Source organism: Astyanax mexicanus, chromosome 21 (genome assembly GCF_023375975.1).
Source record: "Astyanax mexicanus isolate ESR-SI-001 chromosome 21, AstMex3_surface, whole genome shotgun sequence".
In the NCBI taxonomy this organism is placed as follows: domain Eukaryota; kingdom Metazoa; phylum Chordata; class Actinopteri; order Characiformes; family Acestrorhamphidae; genus Astyanax; species Astyanax mexicanus.
The window spans coordinates 26,695,106-26,711,956 of record NC_064428.1 but is presented as its reverse complement, the minus strand read 5'-3'; positions in this window follow the sequence as shown (position 1 = coordinate 26,711,956).

Below are 16,851 nucleotides of genomic sequence, written 5' to 3'. Positions count from 1 at the left end.
TAGGGAAGCTAACAAAAGTGACAAGTTTCCTTTCTTGCTTAAAGTTACTGCTAGACTAGTTAAACAAGATGTGTCTCCTTTTTTTGTAAATGTATATCTCACTCAACAAGTTAGCATTTTCCCTTTAAACAAGTTAAAGTTCTTCATTCCACCTTAAATGATAAAGCACAACACCAGCAGGTTCAAAACATATCATAATTTTAGGGAAGAAATGTTAGGGACAAGTTCTATTTTTTCTCTCACTCAATGTTACTAGAGCCTGTTTACTAGTATAAAGTAGTTGTGTCTTATTTTTAGTAAATTTGTATCTCACTCAACAAGTTAGCATTTTCCTTTTAAACAATTTAGAGTTCTTCATTCCACCTTAAATGCTGGAACACTACACCAGCAGTTTAAAATTATACTGTAGTTTTAGAGAAGCTAATGCAAGTGACAAGTTTCCTTTCTCCCTTAAAGTTAAGTTAGACTAGTTAAACAAGATGTGTCTCCCTTTTTGTAAATGTATGTCTCAATTAACAAGTTAGCGTTTTTCCTTTAAACAAGTTAAAATTCTTCATTCCACATTAAATGCTGGAGCACAACACCAGCAGTTTTAAAACATGCCCTAGTTTTATAGAAGCTAACATTAGCAACGTTCTATGTTTTCTCTCACTCAATGTTACTAAAGCCTATTTACTAGTAGAAATTAGCTCTGTCTTATTTTTAGTAAATTTGTATCTCACTCAACAAGTTAGCTTTTTTCCTTTAAACAAGTTAGAGTCCTTCATTCCACCTTAAATGCTGGAGCACTACACCAGCAGCTTCAAAACATGCCCTAGTTTTAAAGAAGCTAACATTAGCAGCATTCTATTTTTTTTCTCACTTAGTGTTTTTAGTCCTGAGTTTACTGTTACACAAATGAGGCGCACTGCAAAAAAATCTGCCTATGGGGTAAGCAATTTTTTCTAAGTTAGATTTCTGATTTAGTGACTTTTTGTGCTTATTTTGTTTTCAAATGATTTAAAATAAGGTGAAAAATCTCCTAAAGTCCTAAAAATAAGCTAGATAAACTTACACTTAATTTATTAATACACATTTATTCTACTGTAATTGTTTGAACATATCAGATGCTGTTTGTGTGCTATGTATAATTTTATGTAATTAATAATAATTTTAATTATTTATAAAAATGTAGAAAAGAAAAAAATGTACAGTTAATAAGATTATTGATTTTACACTCACTTAATCTTTACAGTTTATAAATCTGCGCTTATAAAACAAACAATGCTGAATATTCTCAATTCGTTTATTCTCTGGAATTGATTTTCCCCCAGTGTTGTTCTTCCTCTTGGCTGCTTGGAGTGATCAGTTCCCTCGCTGTGCTCCTCAAAACAGAGTTGTCACTGTTTTTGGCATCCCCTTGATTAGTTTACTGTTGCTTGATTGGAAATTAATTAAAGTGATTAAAACAGGATTCCCAGAGGAGCCGAGCTAACGATGTTAACTCAGGAGGCGACCACCCTGATGTGAGAGAAAGAGAGAGAGAGAGAGAGAGAGAGAGAACGAGGAGATAGATAGAGAGAGAGTCATCTATTCACCCTGCTCTCTCACGCCAATCAAGGCTAATGCTACTTCTGTATGCTAATCACTTATATGCTAACACAGTTGTAATGGTGGTAGGAAGCTCCAGAAACAATAATAAGACTCGTGTATCTTGTTGAGGCTACACTGAACCTTTATGTCTGGTGCAGTGACAACTGATCTCCTTTATTTTTAGATGGATTGCTTTGCATTCGAACTCTGCATTCGAAAATTAGCATTGTTCGCTAATATTTGACTTGTGGTATTTTGCTATGTTTACAGTAAAGACCCACCCAGAACTATGTTTTTAAAAAGCCAGTCAAACAATGCATTAAAACTGTACATTACATTACAAGTAAAAAGAGAAAACATTTATGTGAGGACATAAAGACATTAATATTTTTTCTTCCAACAAAATCTATATGGAAAAAATAATATAAACATAACAACGAACAATGAAGTGATTGTAATCTCTTCAATTAGCATTTTCCGCTAATTTTCAACCTGGAACAAAATGTTTTTGCTATAGTGAAGATTAGCTTAACTCAAGATACATTTTATTCAATTTTACAGTTTCAATGAACAGGACTGACATTTTTTCAATGTCTTTTTAGTGATATAGTGATGTGTGTAGTGTTTGACAATTAGCATTGTTCGCTAGTTTTTGACTTGGAACATTTTTTTTTTTGCTAGAATGAAAATTAGCTTAACTCAAGATACATTTAAATAAATTTTACAGATTCAACAAACAGCATTGATATTTTCTCATTGTCTTTTTATTGAAAGAGTGCTGTGTGAAAGAATAAAAAAATCCCAATATTGGTTGCACTAACTTTTTATTTTAATAAAATGTTAATCAAAACAAAACATTACAAAACATTACAAGATCACAGTGGTTAAATCTCTTACATCTCATTAGGAAACAATGTTTTGCACACTGAACACAGTCAGCAGGAGTTTAGTATTATTTGGAACCCTATTAGGAAATTCGTAGGAATATAAGGGAACTGATGCCACAGCTATTTAGCTAAAACTTGAGCATATTAATTAAAAAGACATAACCTCAAAATAATCCATTATTATTACAATTAATATATTTTCCCCCTCTTTCTCTCTCACTTTCTCTGTCCGTTGGTTTATATTTTTATTTATTTATTTTTTTATATGTCCTCCCTTGAGAATAATGCATTATTGTAGAGTGAAAAAAAGTATTATACCTCCGAAGAAGGGGTGGCTGGCGGGCAAAAAAAAAAAAAAAAAAAAAGAGTTCTGTGTGGAGTGTCTGAAAATTAGCATTGTGCGCTAATTTTCGACTTGGGGCAGTTTGGTGTGGTTATAGTGGAGACTGGCTGAACTCATGAGACACTGTATTCCATTCCCACTGTAAAGAGACTAACCTTAAATAACCCGAGGAGCACAATGGGTATCTCTCAGTCTACCGTGGGTTTGAGCTCGCTAATACTTAAATTGGTTTCTAGACCTTTCTTTGGACTTCCCCTCATTACACTGGTTACATAAAGAGGTGTTTCTGAGTGTTTGGGTGGTATTTGTGATTATCTGTGTGTGTGTGTGTGTGTGCTGGCTGGGTGGGTGGTGGTGGTGGTGGTGGTGGGGGGCTAGATTTGGTTTGGTTTCCATAGCAATGCGACCCAAAGTGCTCACAGTAACCTAATTGGTATGCGTCTCCTGACCACCCTTATTGAAGCCAAGCTAATCACAGGCCTCTGGTCGTAATAAAGAACGCTACTAGAGAAATGTACCGCCTAACTGGGGCTCCTCGTCCCCTCCCTCATCCCCCCACCCCCTACACACCCCTTCACCACCTCCAGCCTTTCTTTCTTTATGCCCCTTCAGTGGCCTGCTTACCCACAATGCCCCAGAGTGATTGGCAGGACTTGTCTGAATACAGTGCATTGGAACTGGCTCGAGGAGTGGGTCGGTGGTTCGGTGGGTGTGTGGGTTGAGTGGCGAGTGGGGGCAGCTCCAGTTGGGCTGCGGTTCCTCGGGATCGCTCCACCTGCATCTCTGTTCCTTTCTTTTTTTGTGAATGAGGACATCTCGTCCCATTCAAGAGCAAAGAAGAGAGGAAGAAATAATAATAGTGGCACACGTATCGAATTGTACCCTAAATGGACTTGCTACATTTATCAAATCCAATGGTATTTGGATTGGGGATATTTGGGCTGCGTCCCAATTGTATAAATGACACACTATACTATAATACTACAAGGTATAGACTATATGGTTGCTGTCCAATTAAAAATCTCCAAAACAGCTACTTTACTGGAATGGACGTCAATGTAAAAAGAGTTTATTTCAGATAATTTTGTCAATTCAAGTCCATTTCTATTGGTCCATTCATCAAACCATTTTGACACAGTGTGAAGGACAGTCTCCAAAGTATCCCCAAAAAATGGAGGTACCTGTATTTCATTGGACAGCGATGATAAACTAATCTTAATAGTCCAGGTTTGGTAGGTTAGTCCACAAAATAACAAAAATATACCAACCCTTTTTGATTATGTATTGCAATCAAAACCAAAACAATACAATACATCGCAATATCAATATTTTTGGTTCCATCCCTATGTTCTGAGTATGTATTGTGATACTCGAGTGTACTTAACTTTTAATTCACTTCTAACAACCAAGAATACTGAACTGTAGTACAGGTTTCCACACTTGCTATGAAGTATAAAAAGATTACATCTAAACCCAAAAGTCCCAAGGTTTACAAAAGCTACATCAGAACCCAGTTGAAGTTAAACTAGAAATGCTAAGTTATTAATGCAGACGTGTTTCTTTTGATACCCATTAAGTTAGTTAGGTTAGTCAGTGGCTGACTACCCAAAGACCACCACGATTACAGGTAGAATTTTGTATTAAGTTATTAAAATTATTGTTAAATTATTTTACTTTTAATTCAGCTGAAAAAAATGGACTTTAACAAAGCTTTTTGTGTTTTGAACATGGAAGTTGGTACAATTTGAAAAAAAAAGTACATTTAAAAATAGCAACATGCAATTTTAAGATTCATACATTAAAAAAAAAATCTAAAATTATAAACACAAATTTGTGAGATGGAAATAGAGCTCTGTGATTGGTTTAAATGGTGTGTTGAATCACTCAGATTACTGTTTCTGGGAAGCCTGGGTGTTTCACCTCTGGCCCAAATGTGTATTTCTTATACATTTTAATCTGACCATGTCTGAATCTGATTTTTATTTTAAATCTTAAAATTTTAAGTTCTTATTCTGAAACAAATTGTTTAACAGTAAGTCAGATAAATTTAATTCAACTTTACACAATTCAACAGATTTAAATACATATGCCAGCTCCTTAGATCCATGAGAATTTAGCACAGTAAGCTAATTATCGACTTCATCTTAAACCTTCATCCATTAAAACCTTCATTCTGAGTTTCATCCTAAGCCAAAATATGCAAAGACCACAGCTTTGAATTGTCCCATTGAAAATAGACTGCAAATTTGCTTAATTCAATGATCAAATCAAGTTGATTTACTTTCTGATACTCATTTAAGTTAGTTAGCCGTTCACTGCACCACAAGGACCCCCACAGTTAGCATGTTGCTCTTCCTCTTACACTCCCCGTCCATAGCGAGCCACGTTAATGAGCTTCTCCCCTCCATGGCCATAGCTGTGACTACTAATTGACAAATGCTTTAAATAATTTCTAATTAGCACAAGTGCAATAATAATTGGCTCGCTAATCTGGCGGAATAATTAGCGCTGTAGCGAGTAGCAGTGCCGCGCACTCGAATGATCTCCACGGGGTTCGCCATGTCGACTGGCCACTCAAGGGGGGCTCCCGCGGTGGGGACAGAGGCGTCTTTTGTTGGACGGGAGATTGTGGGTGGCCCCGGGATCCTGGCCGGGAGGGTCTTTTTTGTGTGTAGCGCTAGTAATTGAGTCGCTAACTAGCTTGTGAATGGAAACAGTGTGCTGAGGGTTGGGGCAAAGGAGGTCAGTGGTGAGGACACCTGCTTGGCTACCTCAGCGACCAGGGAAACGAAAAACAGAAAAATGAAAGAAGGGATGTCGGTTTGGTAGGTGAGATGAGATGAGAAGAGATGAGATGGATGAAAAGTTTAGAAAGTAATTCAGGCGATTTTAATGGGGTCAAATTGGCTTTGAGGTTTGAGGTTTGATGGAAAAGGCTTAGGATCAAACTGTAAACTTGTAAACTGTGAGCTGGAGGTAACTCAACTGGATGAAAACAAGAGAACGAAAGAAAGAAGAAAATATATACAACCTTTATCCGAAGTTTGCTGATGCTGGATGGAGATTAGCAAGTTAGTAACTTGTATGTTCCGTTTCAGGAGGCTAATGAGTGAAGCTGTTGAGGTGTTTTGACATCTTCGCAAACGGCAAGCGGAGACTTGCTGTTGATGTCTCCGTCGTGTTATGGGTTCCCGTTAGGTCTCAGTAACCGTGAATGCGCGGTTACGCACTTGTTGCATTGTCTCTTTCATGCTGTCGGAAAATTAACGTTGCATTCTTTACCAGCCTGATTACGGTGCAGCAGGTCATAGCTGGGCTTAGCTTCGTAGCTTCAGCCTTCATCACTTGCGGGAAAAAATTCTTTGGGATTTCTGATAATGATGACCCATTGCTCTCGGAACTCAGCGCAAGAATTCCTTCCAGACAGGCTAGAAAAACTCCAGTGCCCTCTAATTATTCTCTAACGTGGTAAATTGGTGGAAAATTAGCTGCTAATAATCCCTTAATTCATGCCCTACTAATGGCCTGTTATCCTAAATTGTTATGTTAATTGAGGTTCCATCATAAGTGGGGATTGATCATGCTGTCATAGGTTAACGCAGGTTTTTTTTTTCTCTCTCTCTCTATTTCTCTCTTCTGCCTTTTCCAGCAGTTAATGCTGTTAATAAGTCAGCTATTTCCATTGCCTTCAACTTCTTCAACACTCACAATGCACATGTCTTGCTGATGTACTGTATTAGTGTGTGCCATCCCACAGGTCTGATACCTTTTGAATGGATGAAATGCTTAAAATTCTTCAAAAAGTGGCAACGGTTGTCGTTAGTGAAGTTATGAGACACATTACAAGCCTGTGTGGTAAAATTCTGGAAAGTTTACTCTCAGTATATGCTGTGTTTCAGAGTGCTGCAGTATGAAATTTGAAGGCGTGAAAAAAAATCAGCATTTCGACGACATTTTGCGCCTTTTCTCCACGCCTGTCTCTCAGCGGCTTTCCCCTCCAGTTTCCGATACTGTGCACTACGTATCTGCCTGCCAAGGTTGACGTGTCATCTGCGTGGTGGGAAGGCCCCCCTGCGAGGCGGTCGTCCCAGCCACGGCCCCGTCTGTAAAATATGCTAACATATATAAAGATACGGCGGGTCCCCTGGCCTTTCTCTGACATTTACAGCTACTGGGCAAGGACATGGCCTTTTCTTTCTCTTTCTATTTTTCCCAGCTAATCAGGTGGCTTGAATAGGGGCCAGATAAGGCTATTGTTTGCCCTGACAATGTCCTGATGGTTTGGCCCTGCGCAGATCATAGGCAAGGCTTCTCTTTTAAAAGGAGAAGAGCCACCAGAGAGAACTCATTACTTTAGTGCCTCTGGGTTAATTAGCTAACAGAAAAAAAACGGCATCTTGCGAAGATGCGAGAAAAGGAAAGCAGAGAAAGACAGACAGAGGGAAGAAAAAAATCTTGCTAACATCTGTGTTTTTGGGCAAGTGGGGTTTTTAAACGGCGTCATGGGTGAGTGTGCTGTAATTATCAGTTCTATTGGATTTCATGGCCGTGCTGTGCTGTAAGGGACACTAGGATTTAGCGTGGCTGTGATCCACTGTCCTCCACACTTTTGCTGACTTTCAGCAGAGCCAGTTTGCAGCCGAGCAGAGCTGTAATAGCGTTTGCAGACCTCACACACTGAAACCTACAGTAGGTTCCCAAACCAAAAGACAAACTTGCGGTATTGCATTCGCTAAACTGATGTGTCAATTGTTAGGTTTTCAAAAAAAATCCCACAGCAGGTAACATCTGTTTTTAAATTTGATTTCCTGTATGCAAACCTATTGAAAGACATATCAAAGGTCTGTGCAGATCATTGAGTGTGGTCATGTTTGGATTACTTAGTATCTGATTATTCAAGTCCTCATAAAAACAGCATACTTAAGTTGCTTAGTTTGGAGAAATCTGATAAAGAGTGTTGGATTTTTTTTTTTATTATAATTCTTAGTGCATGCAAACGCAGGGTAACCAGACTATTCTCAGATTTCTCAGTCTGTGCATGAGTGAAAACAGTATTGTGGTCCTGAAAATATATGCAAGTAGTGTTTAACACAGAACCCATGAGATGTGAACAGCAAAACACTTTCAGACAACATAATATTTAAGAAACAATCAGTAATTAATGAGAATGACTGTGTGAAATGGTTACAGTAATCCAATTTCCAACACTGGAAAAAGTTTTCTGGCTCAGAGGCGAAGCTCACACAGGTTGCCAGATGGAGGATGGCGAGTGTTATTTTGTAGCTGATAAATTACCCGTCTAAGGTTAGTGAACCTTACTGAAGCTCAGTGATTACGTGTTCAGCAGAAAAATTGCCAGCTCGCTCATTATCTTGGCTCCAGCACACTGTTTGCATACTGTTGTGTTCTATACCTGGCAAACCAGGGTGTGGAAATATGACTTTAATATCCGATAATACATCCTAATCATGTTGTGAGTTACTGCAAAAACATTATGGCATACTGTTTTTTTAGAACCAGACCATTTGTATTAGCAGTAAAACTAATAGAAACAACAAAATTCAGTACAATAGAAATATCCTATTCTAGATAGGATGGACGGATACATAAGAAACCAATCAAGCTGAAATAAGATCACCTTTTCACCGACATGCCAGATGTCATGGGACAGGAATTAGTTTGTATTCCATGATTTTACCATGTTCCATGATGCTGCCACCACCATGTTTCACAGTGGGCATGGTGTGCCCAGGGTGATAAGCAGTGTTACTTATCTGCCACACATAGCGCTTTGCATTTATAGGCCAATGTGGATATAATGTAATTTCTGTTTGCATGGACACTTGTAGCCAGATCCCGCTGGTCACGATCATGACCACCCACTGCACTATCCACTGCAGGTGCAAATGCTTCCTATTATGAATTCCCAATACACATGAGACACTGTAGATTGAGACATTTTAAATGTCTGCTTATCTTCTGATATGAAAATTCCCATCTAACTGATGCCCACATCAGACAATGCTCAGACTCTGACCAGCTTCCCTCTCCCTGCTGAGGAAAAACATCCCCACAGCATGATGCTCCCACCACCATGTTTCACAGTTGGCATGATGTGTACAGTGTATACAATATATCTCTATAAAAAACAACATCATTTTTTAAAGTGTATAGGTATTTAGAGGAAATTAGTCTTTATGGTAGATTCCATTTTTCCCTGTTCTATAAGCTCTAAGCTCTGTACTGTATATCCGCTGCATGTCGGCTGCTATATTGGTTTCACTATAAAGCTCTTTGCTCTTTGCTGGAAGATGTGAGGGATGAGAGACAGCAAGGAGAGAGATCACAGAAGATGTCTGATGGTCTTATCAGTCTGCTCCTCTCTCTTGTCCCTCTGATCTGAATCCCTCTGTATATTTGCTACGTCCTCTGTGGACTCACAGCCGTAAATGTTACAGAACAGTCCATCTTCTGAACTTCAAAAAGCATTTCCAGACCATGAAAATGTCACTGAGAACTTGACCCACAGCATTAATGGTAATGAGTTATAGCACAAAGGACTTGAAAGGTTTGGACCTGAAAACTAGTCTGAACAGCAGCATTGCAGGTTAAAATTATGAATACGTGTAATTATAAAATTTTTGATTATTAAAGTAATATTACAATTCGTATTTCTAACTACATTGTACTTGTGTTAAGTGATTAATCTATTAAAAACATCTTATTTTATTGGCATTGGTAGATAATTTTGCTTAACTAAGGAAATTTAGACTAGCAAACGTAGCAAAAATATCCATCAATAGAATAAATTCTGTCAGTAGATAAAATTTCTTAAAAGAGCCACTAAACCCCCAAACCATATTTTTTCCATTCTTAGCTTAACTGTGTTCTTTTAAAGTAATAAAACATACCAGTCCTGCTTAAAATGTAAAAAAAAAAAAAGGTTTTATTGTGGTAATTTTTGCCTCTGCCTTTTGCCTCACAGATTCAACTGTGCTATAGGTGTGGATGATGTTTCAGCGTACTTTGGTATGCAGACACATCACAATATGCAAATCAGTCAATCAGTATAGTGTCTCACTGTGACACTACTGCAGCTCAGCCAATCAGCTCTCCTTCCTGCCCCACTTCTAAACCCATACATCACCCAGTGCCCCTCCCAAACTCCCTTTCCCATTTTTCTTTTTTAAAATTTGAGGTAAGGGTGGAATCAGCAAAAATCAGAGGGTTTAGTGCTACTTTAAAACAAGGAAAACAAATTAGAAATAATAAGAAAAGTCAGATTTTTAATTAATTTAGGTTTAAAAGGATTTAACTTGCTATGATTTATATTTAAGCAGGGTATTGCTTTTTTGACGTGTTCAGTCACATGATAACATCTCAACACCTACAGAAAAATACAGGTGTGAGCATTCCCAAGCCATTCAAACTTCAGATTAACCGCTCTAAGGAACCTTTTGGATCCAATAGAAGCCAGAGGCACCAATGGTAGGTCTCTAAATAACCCTCTGGTTACTGTTTTATGTTTAAATGGCGTGTACATGCTGTATACTAAATAAAGATTTTTTTCTAGAAACGTACATTAGGCCCAAGGAACGTTTAGAAACCTTGTGAGTAATGAGCTCCTGTTGCCACATCACACCTAACAACCCCGAAATAAAGCTGTGGTTTACCCAAAACCGCTTGACAGCTTAACAGCAGAGCACTGGGAGCAGTTTGTCAGGCGCTTGAGAAGCACAGAGATGTTATGTATCCCAACGCTAGTCACAAGCACTCAGCCTCCACAATCTTCACGTATAAAGCGCCCAAGTCTTCCCTCCCCTTCCCCCTGTGTTTGTGACACTGTTTTCATAAAACAACAAGCGCTGTTTTCAGGCTTACAGTAAGTCGTCTCTGCCTTTTGTGTCACCCACGTTCGCACGAGGTTTGAAAAGATTAGTATCGCGCGTCGAGTGTGCCTCGCTCAGGCACTGACAGGTTAATTTGTTTTTCTCGTGTTTCCTCTTTTGTCCACGTCTGACATCCAAACTTCCCTCCCTCTCGCCGTAGGAGGATGCTGGAGGACGGCTGGGGTTTGCCTGAAGCACCGAGCTGAAATCCCCACTGTTTGAGACTGAAAACCACCATCCTTTACATAGTGGCGAGCCCTCAATGAAGAGCTGACAGCGCTGAGCTTTGAGGCCTTCCCTCACAAAACCACAGTCTCTGCTTTCACATCTGTTGTCTGATACAGCAATACTCTAGCTTGGCATGGGAAAATCTTTGTTGTCAAGTGGGACAAATAGCCTTAGCTGTAGATCTTTCTTGTGAAAACGGCCAAATGATCTCCAGACATGGTGAAACGATGGTTAGGGTCTTGGGTTCAAGTCCCTACCTGGGTGGAATTTCCACTCATTCTCTATGGGTGCACAAAATAAACGTGAATACACTTAATGGCCAATAACTCTGTTGGATTTGCTGATATTTAAATAAATGATCAAGTAAAAGACCGTTAAGAATTATATTTTCTGCTGGAACTCATAACATGATCAGGATGTACCATCAGAGATGTAAAGAAATTGTCAGCAGAACTACAGTCAGTATTTTCTTATTTGAACTGTGCAGTATGTCACAGATATCTGTGTGGGTTATATCCTCCAAATCTGCCCACTGCCATTCCAGCAAGTCCCATTTCCACATCCAGGGTTGCCATGTAGAGAACACAACAGCATGCAAACAGTGTACTGCAGCCATGGAAACAGGTGAGCTGGCAATTTTTCTGCGGAACAGGTAATCACTGAGCTTATGTAAGGTTTCTATCCATAGCTATGCAATTTTCACCACTACTAGTGTACTAGAGACGGTCTGAAAATAAGACGTAAAATAAATATGAAACCACTATTGTCTTGGAAACACTTTCTGTAATGGTAATCATATAAGTTGCAAATTATATTACTGTAGGAAATTGAAGAAGTATGATGGCAAAATTGAAAAAAAAATCCCTATTTAGTTATATATACCAGAATATAGACTCTTATTTTTTATAATAAGTAATAAGATGGCAGATGTAGGACAATTTGCTATTTGGTTGTAAATAGTGCAAGGTTCGAAGTTCTATAAAACAAACAAACAAAAAAAATCAAAGGGTTATCACATCACACCAATAAAGACCACATTTTCGTGTATTTAATTGATATGTTTCAAGTGGGAAACAAACTATAAAGCCCTATAAAACCCGCAAATCATACTGTTATCAAATGACACCATTACGTTCTTTAAAGGGGCACTAAACCCCCTGATTTTTGCTGACTCCACCCTCAGCTCCAATTTGAAAAAGGTTAAAAAATGGGAATGGTAGTTTGGGAGGGGTACTGGGTGATGTATGGGTTTAGAGGTGGGGAAGAAAAGGAAGAGCTGATTGGCTGAGCTGTAGCAGTGTCTCTGATAGTGATTAGACCTTGATGGTTGGATGTCAGCAGGGGGGCGGTATTATTGATTGACCTCTGCTTATATTGTCAAATTTTTATATCCCCACAGAATTCGTTTTTTAAAACTTTATTCAGCTCTATTCAAAAAGGTGTGGTTGTTGTAAAAGGGCTGGGTTACACCTAGCCGGGGTGGGACCAATAACAGACCGTCAGCCTGTGACCTACTGTGTGAGCTCTGTGGAGGCAGCCCTGAGGGGCGGGGTTATTTAAATGAGTAGGCTGTCTCTCCACAGTCTTTCTCCCTCCTCTGGTCTCTACTGCGCAGACTCGGGTTTCAGGATCGCCAACATGGCGGAAGATTTTGGCTTCATTTTCACTGAATGAATGGGGACGGCGACATGGCGTCCATCTTTTTTACAGTCTCTGGGCACAGGCCTTTACATTTCTCTCAGGAGATGAAAGCATTCTACCAGAAGTTGGAAAATGTACGTGAAGTGCCTAAAAATGCCCATTTAAGTGAAGGCCCTGCTAATTGTGGCAAGAAATCTTATAATGTTTCGCCTCACCTCTGCTTGCTTTTTATGGGTCCATATAGTGCATTTAGAAAGCTCTCCTGATTGCTGCACCAATCCTCAGATGTATTAGTATCAGTGTAATGATGCATATTGGCTTGGTCAGACTCATTCCTTATGTAAAAATAATACAATGCTAAATTACTTTAATGCCACGGAAAAGTGTTGTGAAATTGCCGCCACATTACTACCATACAGCACTTAAGAACCAGCAGCCAGACCAGGACATATAAGAGCCATTTTGTGTCATTAGCCACATTCTGATTGGTTGTAAGGACTCGGGGGACTGTGAGAAGACAGGCTTTAGGAAGGAAGCACTGCAGGTTGAGTTAAAACACACTTGAAGACACACTGGATGGATGAGAATGACTGGATGTATTCGACGTGAAGCCTAATAAATGAGGCTTCTTCAACACAGTCACTGTCTATACTGCTGGGTTTGCCTTATTCTAGATTTAATGTATTGTAATGGAAGGCAAACCAAAACTCCAGCTGACACAGAACGTTCCCACAATGTTATATTTAGGTTTCCCTGGTGTCATTTCTGGATATATGTACCATAATAGAACCTTATGGCGATGTTTTGCCTTTATTGAAAGAGTCATCAGTTCTCAGAACGTTCTGGGAACTATAAAACATATTATTCTCTTTTGGTTTTATGATAACTATCAAAGAACATCACCTTAAAGCGTTCATGCCAAAAGCTTCCATTTCTCATGTTTATAATATAACATTCCACTAACGTTCCTTGAAGGTTTTCTCATGAAAAGATCATTCAGAGAGAAAGAGCAGCAAAGTTTACGCCATGCTTTACATAGCTAATGTCGTAACAAGAACGTTCTTAGAAGGTTTATGGTTCTACATTCTTTAATTCTGTCTCTCTGTACCAAAAAGATAACATTCACAAAATGTTTTTAATCTAAAGGTTGTAAAAGAATGTTACTTCAGAACTCACTCAACTAAATGTAATTTAAAGGTTACTGCAAGGTTCCCTTAAAGGTTACAATCATTTTAGGATCATGAGAACATTAGGGGAATGTTCACAGAACTATAAAACATTAGGGGAAAGTTTGCAGACCCATAATGCACAATCAAATGGGAACAGTCTGTTTCTGTATAGAAAACTTTCTTGTAGAACCGAAGGGCATTCAAAATTGATCCATTCCCTGAGCATTTTGGGAACCAACATCTAACATTCCCAGAACATTAGATGTTGGATGGGAACAAAGAACTCTTAGCAGGAACTTTCATTGTTTCATTGGTTAAAAAATGTTAACTCAAAGCTTAGATCTTTTTCCTTCTTCTGAGAAACCAATTTAAAATTGATCAACTAACCAATTAATATAAAAATTTGATGGAAGTGATTACACTTTTATTGTTATTGTAAGTTTTATCTGCTCAAACTTGATAAAAAGACACATTTTTTAACTACATTTTAATTAAGACCAATAGACAGTACAAATATGTTGCTTAACACAATTAATTTCACAAACACTGAAATGCTAAAAGTATATAAATGTAGAATTTACTTAGGGGATTTCGCACATCTGCATAAGTTGTGAGGTGTTATTTTGTTAGGTTGTCAAGTTAGGTTGAAGACATTATAGTGGGTGCAAAATGAATGGGACATATTTAATTTCCGATGTTTCTAGTGTCACGTGTGTGTACTGGAAATTCACCATAGGCATTACCACCCACAGTGGACAGCAGTGCAGTGGATGGTAATGATCCTGACTGGCGGAATCAGGCCAGAACTGTCAATGCATGTGAACAGATAATTGACTCTATCAGAAATAACATTTATATTCAGTACAGGAGACCCTTAATGTGTTGTTTTATTATTTTTTGTGTTTTTGAATTATAAATGATTATTGTCACTTCAATAATTTCAATGAATCTTAATATATAATATAATATTTAAGTCATACACAACAACTGCTCCATTATGTGTGTTGATCACAGTGTTTTTTCAAATATTATTGAAAGCATTGAGCATTAGACACAACAGTATCAGTATTATGGGCCATTAGAATCTCTCATATAATAGGTTAATGTAATACCTGAAAATACCTGGTTTCATCCGGATCTGGATGTTAATAGCCGTTAAATGGTGTATGATTACGGTTTAAAACACCTATTTAAAAATGTACCGACATTATGCAACATAATAAGGGATAAAAGGATAAAATACAGGCCGTGAAAATATACAGGGTCGACATGGCAGCGTAAGGCATGAGCCACACCATCTAAAATACACCTCCGTGGATTTCTCCTTCGAATTATTTCAATATGATGATATTTATTTTGTAAATTCCCATCTGCCTAATAGCGCACGGGCCCTTTTCTATTGTGCGGTATTACCAATGCAAAATCTAATTGTCATGCTTATTTTTAAATTAATAGAAAATGCCTGGGATGCCAGATGAGCAATGAGATGCTTTAGCATTCTTTGGCAAACATTCAATTTCATACCACTGTGAATACGCTGCCTAAATTGCATTGAAAAGAAAGCAAAAAAAATTTAATTAGTTTTATTTTCTTACGCGATGAATTAGATATTTTTGTATGCTTATTTAGTCTACGAGAAACCAGACGTTATGATAATTGTATTCACCTCTTTTCAGCAGTTCCAATTAGCGTATGTTTTTTTTTTAAGAAAAAAAAGGTCATTACATGCGACCACAATAAGTGTTTACATCAATTTCTCTTTTGTTATTTCTCCACGAGCCGTGTTACTTAAGAGTAATGGCAAATTTCTAATTTAATACATTGTTTTGGGACACAAAGATTCTTCATGGTCGCTTTTAAAGAAGGTTTAATAGTCTGCTACAATTAGCGTGTATTTGATGGCACAGTGTGACTAGCCTAATAGCTAGTTGTGATCAAAACACCACTGAGGGGAAAGTTGTGGAAATTTTTATTTTTTTTTGTTTGTTTTTTCTCTCCCCTTTTCTCTCTGTTTCGCTGCGGCTCCTTGCTAATTTACCCACGAAGGAAAGAGCTCAGGTCGCTGATGAGACGAGAGATTGAGGGACAAGAAAAGAAAAACAGCAACAAGGAGAGAAAGAAAGAGAGACAGAGAGAGAGAGAGTAAAAGAAAAAGAGCGGGAAAAGCTCATGTTGAGAGGAAGCACAGGCACGAAGGAAAAAAATAGCTCAGGAACAGCCGTGCTGCTTTTACGCTGTGGTAATTTTTTGGGGGGTAGATTTCTATTGCAGGGTTTCGTCTATCTTGGAAATTATGGTCGCTACTGTCTTGGTCGCGCCTGTGTAATTTAGTTGTTTCCTTACTTGTGTGATTGAAGCGAGAATGGAAAGCGATCGGCCTCAGTGTGCTTAGGGAGCGAGTGAGAGAGAGAGAGAAAGAGAGAGAGAAGGAAAGAGAGAGAGAGAATTGCAGCTGCTGTCCCCCCTATATTTTGCTCTTGTCTAAAAGTACCATTGGTGGAGAGGTGGAAACAGCGGAACTGCAATTTCATACTCGGTTATGTTAAGAGGCTGCAAACCCGCGACCTCAACTATCATTTAGATGCCCTCTCCTGCTCTTAGAATAGAATTTTATTAATGAACGTTCAAATTTAGTGCTACAGATTTTATTTGTTTATGATAGGCTGTTAAAAATGTAGGCTAATAGTCACATAGGCCTATAGGCTAACAGTAATATTAGCCTGTTAGCATAACAGTATCATAGCCCAGTTAGACTCAGTGTTCTTATCTGTCTAATAATACAGTTTAATTGATTAATGTTTAGCCTGTTAGCATAACAGTATCATAGCCCAGTTAGACTCAGTGTTCTTATCTGTCTAATAATACAGTTTAATTGATTAATGTTTAGCATGTTAGCATAACAGTATCATAGCCCAGTTAGAATCAATGTTCTTGTTTGTTTTTATAATGGAATTTTATTAATGACCATTTAAATTTAGTGCTACAGATTTTATTTGTTTATAATAGGCTGTTAGTCACATGTAGGCTAATATTCACATATAGGCTAACAGTAATATTCACCTGTTAGCATAACAGTATCATCGCCCAGTTAAACTCAATGTTCTTGTTTGTTTTTATAATAG